The 14194-nt window shown below is 36.8% G+C and overlaps 1 protein-coding gene across 4 annotated transcripts in view; it reads right to left on the bottom strand.

Annotated features, from left to right (window-relative positions):
- LOC131693795 (lissencephaly-1 homolog) overlaps window positions 1-14194 on the bottom strand; it is a 163314-nt gene that overhangs the window by 49814 nt on the left and 99306 nt on the right. The gene's annotated exons all lie outside the window — the stretch shown is intronic.

Raw genomic sequence — 14194 nt, 5'->3', positions numbered from 1 at the left:
GCGGAAACTACTAGTGATTATAAAGTGTCTCACGATACGCTTGTAAATAACAGATTTCAACCAGCTATGCACGATTGATACCCATATTTTCTACTTAGTTGTAATGCGTTGTTATACTAAAACCTAATAATAGTCTTTAATAATAAGTGTTTCGATAAAGACTGTGAATAATGTGACTATTTATCTAAATAGTGTTGTTCTTTTGAGTATAAATAAATCAAATTTATCCACAAGTTGTTATGTTAAGTGTAAATAAAATTAATTTATCCACCATTATCTCCCCCCTCAATAATGAAGATTTTACTAAGGAAGATCGAAAGCAGAAATTAAATAAATTCAACAAATCGGAAAGTTTGATCAGTGCCATCGTAATACTAAACATGACGAAATTCCTATGGCCAGTATTTCCACAAATTAAGCGAACTATAAACCACTCTAATAGCGGCTATAAATGCCACCTTGGAAATCGATAAACAGCTTGCATCTATAGTTAGGTATCAACCATGAGGACATTGTACAGGATTCGTGATAACTACACCGATATGAACAGCACGGCGCCGATGGACGTTTGACCTTGAACTAGCAAAATGCTTTCTGGAAAAATCGGGGATGTATTGAAGCCAGGAAAAATCGATATATGTACCACCCACCTCCAATGCGGTGCTAAAGCTCCAGTAGAAATGATATGCGGGATTTGCAAGCAATTTCCGTCATAATAATGTTGTAGTACATGCAATTTACTAATAGAGTGAGTGAAATAGTTGGTTCTGTTTTACCACCATATTACCATCCAAGTATGAAGTACTGATTCGCTCTCGATGAATGTTGTTAACATGTTAGACTGTGTTTTCTGGAGGAAATTTAATTTTCATTTGGCTTTAAAGTTAATAGCATTTAAAAACTGCTAATGTACAGATGATTTAAAACATTTAAAAATCAAAAAAAAAAAAATCTGTGGGGAGAAAAAGAATCTACGGGATCACATAGATTTGTTATATACCAATACATATCACAATATACTAATGTTTTATATAATATTCTTCTAGCAAAATGGTTAAGAATGCAAATCGATTATAAAAGTTCCAAGCCAAGTTTATCGATGTATTCCCGCATAGTTAAAAACCATTTGTCACATAGTCCAAACAATAAACCTATATTATTCGATATAGTAACCATTAGAGCTGATACTTTTGTATTGTTCCTATAAATTGAACTTAATTTTATTCAATGAATATAACAATAGTTCTACAATATCCCCAATAGTAACGACGAATTGAATGGTTAAATTATAAAAGAACAATATCCAGTACTGTAACCATATGTGATATTGTACATGTTGATGGCCATGTTAATGGTTCGCATGTTAAACAAGCAATATCTGAAATGGTTTCGCTTATTAACAACACAGTAAATAGACCTTATGTGAAATTGTTGCAATATTTTGTAATGTGTTAGGAACCCTTCTCTTGTAAATATTTAGAACATAAATTTATTATTTCTATTGCAACCTTTTGCATAAGTACTCTAAATATTTACAATATCAGGTAATAGTTCAATCCCAGGTACATTATAATATATTTCAACAATCCCACATAATGTATATTTACTGTTTTGTTTACTAGCGAAACCATATCAGATATTGTTTGTTTAACATGCGAACAATTAACATGGCCATCAACATGTACAATATCACATATGGTACTGGATAATGTTTTAAAATAATTTAGCCATTCAATTCGTCGTTACTATTGGGGATATTGTAGAACTATTGTTATACTCATCGAATAAAATCTAAGTTTATATTGTAGGAACATTATAAAAGCAACACCTCTAATGGTTACTATAGCCCACAACACAGGTTTATTGTTCGGACTATGTCAAATAATTTTTAGGTACGCGGGGTTGCTAAAATAAATGATCATAATGTTAAGCACATAATTTTTGTTATGGCAAAAGCACAAAAAATTGGTAAATTAATTGGGGAAAATAATGGTCCAATCTAAGGTACTACTGTACTACCTGATGATAACTTGTCTCTGTTGGACATAAAATTAACAACTCAAATTAATCAAATATTTTTGAACAAGTTCACATCCTGTATGGTAGTTTCAACCATATGCGATATGGTATGTTTTTATTCTCCTGTGGTCATGGTTATTCATTATGCCACTCATAATAATATGAAGAAAATTGTTTTCTTTGCTCGATAGCGGAAATAGCTCAATTGGATAAAGCAGTACCACTGATGTCAACACTTTCCAGGTGGCAGGTAATCAAATCTCGATTATTAAATATCGATAGAGTTAAAACTATATGCGAGCGTTACAAATGTGATAAACTATGCGGAAAATACCAACATTGTAAGGTTCTCTTTACTTTTGACTATCCTTTTGACAGCGTCGATAAAGAAGTTTCTGCACGCTTCTGCTAAATTGATCATTTTAACCAAAATTTGTTATCACAATTAGTCCTATTGTTACATTATAGTAACCTATGGTGGACATGGCCAGCATAATAACAAAAAAACATACTATAACTATTTCCAATATTGTTCGTCAAAATCCTACCGTTGATTTATACGTTTTTATTTGTATAGTATTTTGCTAGAAAACTATATTTGAACTATACGAGAAATAGTAGAAACTCGGAACTAAGCGACTATTTGTGGTATTGTACATGTATAATCCACGAAAAAAAATCGTTATTTTTGTATTGTAACATAACCTAACGCCATATTGGCTTTCTACTTCTGACCGAGCCAGTGTAAAGCGAACGACGGAAATAGTTACTTGTGTGAACAGTTACTTGCCGTGTTGAATCAATCATTTCGGTCAAACACTGTAGTTATTAAGTGGAACATTTGCTAAAGGTGAAAATGGAGTACAGGCTTTCGGAAGACACCTTTATCCATTTCGGTCGGACCAAACATTTAGTGCTGTTAACGTTCAACAAATGGACTCAAGCGAAAAGATTCATTTGGCATAACAACTTAAAAGACGTGGTTGTGTGTGATAAAATCATGATCTCCATCTATATGGAAGATGAGGAAATCGATGATTAGTTGCATGATCTGGCACTACTGACTTTTTTAAATACCGGTATCGGGGGCTTTACTTTACGCCACGGAGGCTTCTATACGCCAATATTAAGGAACAATATTTTAGCTTGTAGTTCAAATTTCATGTTTTCAAAACAAAAAAACTTTCTTTTCTTTTTGTCAAGCCAAATTATATAGTTCAAGGACAGTTTTATTTTTAGATTAATTCAAATGCAACAAGTACTAAAACTTTTTTTAGCTGAGCTCAAATTTTAAGGAAGTTAAAAAACGTTTTCTTAAAATGGTTGCCAAATTTGTGGCAATCATTTTAAAATTTTCGCATTTCAGACATCTAGCCTCAAAATTAGTCGTAACGCTAATTTGAATTGATATATCTCCTTTTTCCACAAACAGTCCCCAAAAATGGATAACCCCATGTGGATGTGTTTAGATGCCACAAGATTAAGAATCGGTTATTATTACCACGTGAAAATTCAATTTGGCGTAACATGTTTTTTTATCCAGCAAATATACTGTATGTACGCAATGTTTTTCCATTGTGTCCCGCTGACACATCAGCACAGGCCCGAACGTAGATCGCGGAAAGAAAGAGAAGGAATGTTAGTCCGTTACTTATTTTTGCGCCATATAAATGTGGAATCAGTAGATAATGATGTTTGGTAGTCCAGAGCAACTTTTTTTTGAAGTTTTTTCGTAACAATATTGGTTTTACTACTCGAGCTAGTTAATATTTCGATCACTAGATGGTGCTTTAGACCTTCGAAAAACACTAAATGTGAGAATTTGATAGTTTCACACGAGGCCTATTGGTTTGGAAATACATTTTCTCGCACTTATTTCAATACCAAAAAAATAATTGGGTTTAGTGACATGAAAATATTTGACGGGATTCATTACAACTTCTTTGTTGACAATTCTTATTGACCTTCTGAAAATTAGGATGTTTAACAGAGACAGAAAACTATTTGTGCTTCTGGTTCAAGTTTGTAATCTTTCCCGATAGGTTCGAAGGAACTACCATTCATCGGAAGGTATTGCTTGGTTATAAGGGTTTGCTTACCCCACGACCATAACCTAAATTATACGACCATCCGTCGCATAATTTAGGTTATGGTCGTTTAAGTCAGCTATTATAATTCTGTTCAAGACGAAATTTTGGGACACACAGTTTATAATTGAACGCGAACCACAGAAGTAACTGTCCAAGTTGGTTAGCGTGAAACGATTTATTCAAATTTTTCCGCAAAGTATATAGTGGCAGTTGGATTTTACGGCAATTTTCTATGGATTATGCGAGTTAATAAATTGATCCTAGATTATGCGAAATGTATTATTTTTGAAAATAAAATATGATTTGAGTACAAGAAAATCCTTATATACATACAAATCCACGAATATATCCCAAAAAAATTATCTTGATCCAAAAACTCAAAGTTTTTTGTTCACTGTTTGTCACATTGAGTTAATTTTGAAAAAGATAATCAGCGTTTTTAACCAAGCATTGCAATGAAAATCGCGAAATATTGCAATGGTGTTTGTTACCGTTTAGGTACTTTACCCTATGCAGCTTTGGGATGTGAGTAAGAGAGTGAGTGCAGGTTAGGTCATACTGCTGTCGCATATCAATGAGTGCTGATAGGTGAGCGACTATCTGCCATAAAATCATAATTAGTCGATAAAAAATTAGTATAGATATATATGTGTAGAATAAATAAATTAATTTAAGGATGCTAAGAAATGATTAAATGTAGCAAATTTAATATTTATTGGGATACATGATAAAAATAATTAAAATACTCCACTTTGCTATTTGCGACTAACGGTCAATTTAAAAAGCACAGAACAAAATTTGTTATACAGTACACTTAAGATTACAACACAAAACACATACATGCACTGACTGGTTTACCGGAAAAGGAGGAAAATGTGAGAAACTTCGGAAAAAGAGAAGAAAAGAGAGAGAGAGAGAGAGAGAGAGAGAGAATTGGTTAAGGATAGGTGGCTACTGGGTTATGGATTTCATTGGACTCATTTTAAGATCAGACAGCGATTAGACAGGAAAGTTTAAAAAAAGTTAGTATGTAAAAAGTTAATTAAAATGCGGAAATCAAAAGTTTATACAAGGACGTGAAAGTATTTATAAATATACAAGGAATCAGGTATGTCCAAAACCCACCACCCCAAGTACCCAGTAGCATAACCTCATCGCAATCGTAGCAAATCCTTACACCATCCGCCAATTTCCCTCTTAACAGGACCCATTAGATTTCTTTCGTGAAACCGCCGACAAACCCGCAGTTTACTGGGAGGACAATAGTACCCAGTCAAACGAGGAGACGGTACGGAACAAGAACCGCCCGCAACGGTCTCGTGGGCCGAGACAAACGTACACCTCGTGTGAGAACAGCACGTGGAAAACCATTCATGAAGCCCTCAGCCAAAGGAACGCACCATCCTTCCGCTGCCTTGTTAATCAGCGAACGTTGGCGATCGTCCGATCTACTAGCAAAAAGTAGCAGCGCATATTCATTCGCCGAGTATCGGCGAACGCTCACCCCGTCGGGAAAATCGACCCATCCGCCCCAAAAAGCCGAACATCGAAGACACCACGCATCCGACGGTCGGGAAATCCTCATCTGCAGCAGATACAGTCATCGCCGGCCGGCCACCAATACACACAAACACACATTGTAGGTAATAAAATTTAAGTTGAATTTGATCGAGTCGAGTTCTTGTCGTTCTGATTGGTGTCCCTATAGCCGACCTTGAGAGTTCCGTCTCTCACGCTCGAGCTCGCCTGTGCAAAAGAGGCCGTTGAGAGCCCACCCCAGACGGTCCCCGTGGCTTGACCAGGGACTAGGGGCATTGTCGAAGTCCGTCTGACCAAGAGGTAACAAATGGCGCCCAACTAACTGACAATACCAATCAGAAACACAAGATTATAAAGTGGAGAGTTACAAAGTGACAGCGATAGGGAAACTTTTATTACTCACATCACAGGTTGTCTAGCGTGAAAAAGAGAAGAAAAGAGAGAGAATTGGTTAAGGATAGGTGGCTACTGGGTTATGGATTTCATTGGACTCATTTTAAGATCAGACAGCGATTAGACAGGAAAGTTTAAAAAAAGTTAGTATGTAAAAAGTTAATTAAAATGCGGAAATCAAAAGTTTATACAAGGACGTGAAAGTATTTATAAATATACAAGGAATCAGGTATGTCCAAAACCCACCACCCCAAGTACCCAGTAGCATAACCTCATCGCAATCGTAGCAAATCCTTACACCATCCGTCAATTTCCCTCTTAACAGGACCCATTAGATTTCTTTCGTGAAACCGCCGACAAACCCGCAGTTTACTGGGAGGACAATAGTACCCAGTCAAACGAGGAGACGGTACGGAACAAGAACCGCCCGCAACGGTCTCGTGGGCCGAGACAAACGTACACCTCGTGTGAGAACAGCACGTGGAAAACCATTCATGAAGCCCTCAGCCAAAGAGGCCGTTGAAAAAGAGGCCGTTGAGAGCCCACCCCAGACGGTCCCCGTGGCTTGACCAGGGACTAGGGGCATTGTCGAAGTCCGTCTGACCAAGAGGTAACAAATGGCGCCCAACTAACTGACAATACCAATCAGAAACACAAGATTATAAAGTGGAGAGTTACAAAGTGACAGCGATAGGGAAACTTTTATTACTCACATCACAGGTTGTCTAGCGTGAATTGTCTACTCGGGGATGTGAAACCAGCTTTTTCAAAAAATTATTTTCGATTAATTTTGATTGCTTACTAGTGCGCGTACGCTCTCAAAAGGAGACTTTCAGAAAATTTGATCTATCAAATAGCGGTTTTTTTGATATCGTGGATTGAGAATTGATTAATCTTTTAATGGGTCTTGATTCTGTCGATGAATGAAACACTGTTGAGTTAGTTTGCTTTATTGAGATTTCGGTCATTGTTGCTCTTTCAACTGAGTGATTCTGCTTTGATTCACAATGGATTTACAAACAATGTATAAAAATTTAAATGTTTCTCATTTAGCTATTGATGAGGTCGAGCATGAGCTTTTGATTCGAAACATTTTGTATAGTTTCGATGAACATGAGAGTATTAAGCGACGAAAACTTAAAGATAGGATGCGCGAGGAAAAGGAGATGGGGATAGTAACTCACTCTCCAAGTTGGAGGCAGGTTACAGAAGAAATTTCGATAATCAAATCGAAGCTTTTAGTGATGAACGGTTTATTAGATAACCCGAAACTAGACGCACGTCAGCGTGAGAAGCTTAAAACTCGCCTGATCCATTATAGAGTTAGGATATTTTCGCTCACACAAGCTTCACAAGCTCGAAAATATTTACTCGAAGTAATGGAATTGGGGAAGCAAGTTTCTTATATTTTTCACACGCATTTTCCGGAATTAGCATCTGCGACCATCGTAGAACCTGCTGAGCCACAACAGTTGGACAATGATTTAAGTCGAGCGTTGGTAGAAGTAAGGAATGAGATCGAATCATTGAATGAAACTGCTTCCGGTAAAATCCTGGAAATGAACGAAAATGAAGAAGAAACTAGTAATGAGGTTATTTCTGAAATTTTAGAAAAGCGAAGGAGAGAAATTGAAGCATCTAGCAAAAGAGCAGATGATATTCTAGAAAAGTTAAATGAGTATGAAGAAGGAAGAATTGAAATGATACCAGATTTAATACCAATTTTAAAACGTTTTGTTGTTCAAACAACTCAACAACAGAAAGAGTATAGAGAAAAGGCAATATCAGTAGATTTGAGACGAATGAAAGAAGCTGAGGAAAGTGTTGAAAAGATGAAGCGTTTGGAAAAATTGCTCATAAATTTGAATAAGAAAATAATAACTGAGCCAGAACATCCGAAGCTCAATCTTCAAAATCCTTCCATTGTAATCACTGAGTCGGATGAAAAACCTGAAAAAGCAATTACAGAAGTTAACATAAAAACTAATAATGAACAAATTAACAATCCATACCTGCTAGAAACGGAAACCGATTCAAAAAGTACGACAGAAAGTCTAGAATCATTGAGGGGTAAACGAGTTAAACCGAAACGGGAGAAAAAGTTTAGGAGACCCAAACAAAAATCAAACGGTAAAAAGAGTAAATTTAAAAATGCAAGACAGGGGCGAAAAATTAGCTTTTCGTCTGAGACTTTGGATTCTTCTTTATCTACGGGACATTCAGAAACCACAAGCTCGACTACTGAAAGCTCATCTGAATCTACAGATGATCGCAGTAGGGAAAAAAGGAGGGGGAAAGGGCACTCGTATACAATGAAAAGAGTTCCAGTGTCCGAGTGGAAGCTCAAATACGATGGGAAAGACGGAGGGAGACGGTTGGCAGAGTTTCTAAAAGAAGTACAAATGAGGTGTAGAGCAGAAAAGGGTTCAAATAGGGAGCTTTTTCGAAGTGCAATACACTTGTTTTCGGGGAGAGCGAAAGACTGGTTCATGAATGGAATATACAACAGAGATTTCCGAAGCTGGTCTGAGTTACGATCGGAGTTGAAACGAGAATTTTTACCACCAGATCTCGATTTTCAGCTAGAGATCCAAGCTACGAATCGACGTCAAGCTCGCGGCGAACGCTTCGTGGACTACTTGCATGATATGCAGAAATACTTTCAATCCATCACCCGTCAAATTTCTAAAAAAAGAAAGTTTGATATCATTTGGAGAAATATGAGATTCGATTACAAGAATGCTATGACAGGTGCTGGGATAAAGTCATTGTCAAAATTGAAGCGCTTTGGACGAGTAGTAGATGAGAACAATTGGAATAACTTCCAGAAGCCCATTGATAACATTTCTCGTCCTCGATTCAATAATGTTAATGAAATATCCACTAGTAGCACACTGCCAGACCAGAACATTAACAAACATAAAACTAACCAACACCATAGTAAGGATATGGGCAGGAATGGTTCGGAATGTTCGGTAGCACAGGGAAGAAATGAGGTGAGAGGGAATGATAGAAACGAGCCAAAAATAGGACCTATGGAGGGATCATCGAAAAACACCTTACAAACTCTAGTCGATCAATATAAACGACCCCCATTAGGGTATTGTTATAATTGTCGGAAGCAAGGGCACCATTATGCTCAATGTGACCAAGATCGGCATAAGTTTTGTTACATATGTGGTTTTCCAAATGTACTAACCAAAACATGTCCTTATTGTGCAATGATTTCTGAGAATGAACCTAAAGAATGGAGGTAATTTAATAAGCTAAATAATTAGATAAGCAAAATAATTTAAAACAGTACAACTAAGGAAAACAAATATTGACTGCAGACAGCAGTGAATTGGGTCAAATTACGGAAAATAAATTAAGATCAAAAGAGGGAAGAGGAGTTTGCAAAATTAGGAGGTAGGGGAGTATGGATTGGAATCCCCCACACGAACAAGCCGATTTAATATCCACTGCCCTGAACAAAACTTTTCGGTATTGATACATCTTTACTACTAAGATTAAAACTATAAAGTATTTAGAAATTGTCTTGCTTATAAAATAGACAATATGTGTAAATAATAGGTTATTTGTCGATCAGTTTTGTTTCTTCCAACCGGGAAGCAAAATTATTGTTTGAGTTCAAGGTCAAAGTCAAAGTTATAGTCAAAGTCAATGTCAAAGTATGGGTGAGTTGATTTAGCACAAATGTGGCATTGTGGATAAAAGTAGAATTGTCCGTTCACTACATTACTAGCTTATCACATCATTTCACTACAATGATTGGCACGATGATATAATAGCATGCTCGGAATATAAAAGTTATATGGGAACTAAACTGATAAATGTAAAATTCCCAGTATTGCGAAGCAAGGTTTATACTAGTCACCCTTGCGTTATATCTCCGCACAATCACTTCAGATTATTGTCTTCTTAATTGTCCTCAATATCAATCATAGAAAATGTTACTTGTATATCCAAATTATAAAATAAAATAAACCGAACAGCAAACTTAGTGATGCAAAGACGCCTATATCACACGATGCCAGAGAACATTGTAAGGTGCCTTTATCAGAAGAACTCACGAGAATAAACAACAAAGCCGAATCTCTTCCTCTCAATAATAAACGTGTTGAGATAATTGGGAGATGATAAGACCTATCAATTGATTCGCTATAGGGTAAAAGCGTCGATTAATAGCATTCCATTGCAATTATGGAATCAACTATTTGATGGATTAACGCTGTAAATTTACTTTTGCGAAAGTCGAGTTAGCAATGAATATGAGGCCTCTCAAACCTGGGTGATCATGACACCGAATTAATTTGAGAAAATAAATTAATAACCGTTGTTATTAATTTATTTTCAGAGGGAGTGTGGGGTAGTGTTACCGTTTAGGTACTTTACCCTATGCAGCTTTGGGATGTGAGTAAGAGAGTGAGTGCAGGTTAGGTCATACTGCTGTCGCATATCAATGAGTGCTGATAGGTGAGCGACTATCTGCCATAAAATCATAATTAGTCGATAAAAAATTAGTATAGATATATATGTGTAGAATAAATAAATTAATTTAAGGATGCTAAGAAATGATTAAATGTAGCAAATTTAATATTTATTGGGATACATGATAAAAATAATTAAAATACTCCACTTTGCTATTTGCGACTAACGGTCAATTTAAAAAGCACAGAACAAAATTTGTTATACAGTACACTTAAGATTACAACACAAAACACATACATGCACTGACTGGTTTACCGGAAAAGGAGGAAAATGTGAGAAACTTCGGAAAAAGAGAAGAAAAGAGAGAGAGAATTGGTTAAGGATAGGTGGCTACTGGGTTATGGATTTCATTGGACTCATTTTAAGATCAGACAGCGATTAGACAGGAAAGTTTAAAAAAAGTTAGTATGTAAAAAGTTAATTAAAATGCGGAAATCAAAAGTTTATACAAGGACGTGAAAGTATTTATAAATATACAAGGAATCAGGTATGTCCAAAACCCACCACCCCAAGTACCCAGTAGCATAACCTCATCGCAATCGTAGCAAATCCTTACACCATCCGCCAATTTCCCTCTTAACAGGACCCATTAGATTTCTTTCGTGAAACCGCCGACAAACCCGCAGTTTACTGGGAGGACAATAGTACCCAGTCAAACGAGGAGACGGTACGGAACAAGAACCGCCCGCAACGGTCTCGTGGGCCGAGACAAACGTACACCTCGTGTGAGAACAGCACGTGGAAAACCATTCATGAAGCCCTCAGCCAAAGAGGCCGTTGAAAAAGAGGCCGTTGAGAGCCCACCCCAGACGGTCCCCGTGGCTTGACCAGGGACTAGGGGCATTGTCGAAGTCCGTCTGACCAAGAGGTAACAAATGGCGCCCAACTAACTGACAATACCAATCAGAAACACAAGATTATAAAGTGGAGAGTTACAAAGTGACAGCGATAGGGAAACTTTTATTACTCACATCACAGGTTGTCTAGCGTGAATTGTCTACTCGGGGATGTGAAACCAGCTTTTTCAAAAAATTATTTTCGATTAATTTTGATTGCTTACTAGTGCGCGTACGCTCTCAAAAGGAGACTTTCAGAAAATTTGATCTATCAAATAGCGGTTTTTTTGATATCGTGGATTGAGAATTGATTAATCTTTTAATGGGTCTTGATTCTGTCGATGAATGAAACACTGTTGAGTTAGTTTGCTTTATTGAGATTTCGGTCATTGTTGCTCTTTCAACTGAGTGATTCTGCTTTGATTCACAATGGATTTACAAACAATGTATAAAAATTTAAATGTTTCTCATTTAGCTATTGATGAGGTCGAGCATGAGCTTTTGATTCGAAACATTTTGTATAGTTTCGATGAACATGAGAGTATTAAGCGACGAAAACTTAAAGATAGGATGCGCGAGGAAAAGGAGATGGGGATAGTAACTCACTCTCCAAGTTGGAGGCAGGTTACAGAAGAAATTTCGATAATCAAATCGAAGCTTTTAGTGATGAACGGTTTATTAGATAACCCGAAACTAGACGCACGTCAGCGTGAGAAGCTTAAAACTCGCCTGATCCATTATAGAGTTAGGATATTTTCGCTCACACAAGCTTCACAAGCTCGAAAATATTTACTCGAAGTAATGGAATTGGGGAAGCAAGTTTCTTATATTTTTCACACGCATTTTCCGGAATTAGCATCTGCGACCATCGTAGAACCTGCTGAGCCACAACAGTTGGACAATGATTTAAGTCGAGCGTTGGTAGAAGTAAGGAATGAGATCGAATCATTGAATGAAACTGCTTCCGGTAAAATCCTGGAAATGAACGAAAATGAAGAAGAAACTAGTAATGAGGTTATTTCTGAAATTTTAGAAAAGCGAAGGAGAGAAATTGAAGCATCTAGCAAAAGAGCAGATGATATTCTAGAAAAGTTAAATGAGTATGAAGAAGGAAGAATTGAAATGATACCAGATTTAATACCAATTTTAAAACGTTTTGTTGTTCAAACAACTCAACAACAGAAAGAGTATAGAGAAAAGGCAATATCAGTAGATTTGAGACGAATGAAAGAAGCTGAGGAAAGTGTTGAAAAGATGAAGCGTTTGGAAAAATTGCTCATAAATTTGAATAAGAAAATAATAACTGAGCCAGAACATCCGAAGCTCAATCTTCAAAATCCTTCCATTGTAATCACTGAGTCGGATGAAAAACCTGAAAAAGCAATTACAGAAGTTAACATAAAAACTAATAATGAACAAATTAACAATCCATACCTGCTAGAAACGGAAACCGATTCAAAAAGTACGACAGAAAGTCTAGAATCATTGAGGGGTAAACGAGTTAAACCGAAACGGGAGAAAAAGTTTAGGAGACCCAAACAAAAATCAAACGGTAAAAAGAGTAAATTTAAAAATGCAAGACAGGGGCGAAAAATTAGCTTTTCGTCTGAGACTTTGGATTCTTCTTTATCTACGGGACATTCAGAAACCACAAGCTCGACTACTGAAAGCTCATCTGAATCTACAGATGATCGCAGTAGGGAAAAAAGGAGGGGGAAAGGGCACTCGTATACAATGAAAAGAGTTCCAGTGTCCGAGTGGAAGCTCAAATACGATGGGAAAGACGGAGGGAGACGGTTGGCAGAGTTTCTAAAAGAAGTACAAATGAGGTGTAGAGCAGAAAAGGGTTCAAATAGGGAGCTTTTTCGAAGTGCAATACACTTGTTTTCGGGGAGAGCGAAAGACTGGTTCATGAATGGAATATACAACAGAGATTTCCGAAGCTGGTCTGAGTTACGATCGGAGTTGAAACGAGAATTTTTACCACCAGATCTCGATTTTCAGCTAGAGATCCAAGCTACGAATCGACGTCAAGCTCGCGGCGAACGCTTCGTGGACTACTTGCATGATATGCAGAAATACTTTCAATCCATCACCCGTCAAATTTCTAAAAAAAGAAAGTTTGATATCATTTGGAGAAATATGAGATTCGATTACAAGAATGCTATGACAGGTGCTGGGATAAAGTCATTGTCAAAATTGAAGCGCTTTGGACGAGTAGTAGATGAGAACAATTGGAATAACTTCCAGAAGCCCATTGATAACATTTCTCGTCCTCGATTCAATAATGTTAATGAAATATCCACTAGTAGCACACTGCCAGACCAGAACATTAACAAACATAAAACTAACCAACACCATAGTAAGGATATGGGCAGGAATGGTTCGGAATGTTCGGTAGCACAGGGAAGAAATGAGGTGAGAGGGAATGATAGAAACGAGCCAAAAATAGGACCTATGGAGGGATCATCGAAAAACACCTTACAAACTCTAGTCGATCAATATAAACGACCCCCATTAGGGTATTGTTATAATTGTCGGAAGCAAGGGCACCATTATGCTCAATGTGACCAAGATCGGCATAAGTTTTGTTACATATGTGGTTTTCCAAATGTACTAACCAAAACATGTCCTTATTGTGCAATGATTTCTGAGAATGAACCTAAAGAATGGAGGTAATTTAATAAGCTAAATAATTAGATAAGCAAAATAATTTAAAACAGTACAACTAAGGAAAACAAATATTGACTGCAGACAGCAGTGAATTGGGTCAAATTACGGAAAATAAATTAAGATCAAAAGAGGGAAGAGGAGTTTGAAAAATTA

Source organism: Topomyia yanbarensis, chromosome 3 (assembly GCF_030247195.1).
Source record: "Topomyia yanbarensis strain Yona2022 chromosome 3, ASM3024719v1, whole genome shotgun sequence".
In the NCBI taxonomy this organism is placed as follows: Eukaryota; Metazoa; Arthropoda; class Insecta; order Diptera; family Culicidae; genus Topomyia; species Topomyia yanbarensis.
Note: the sequence above shows the minus strand (reverse complement) of the source record. Positions and strands in the feature narration are given on the sequence as shown.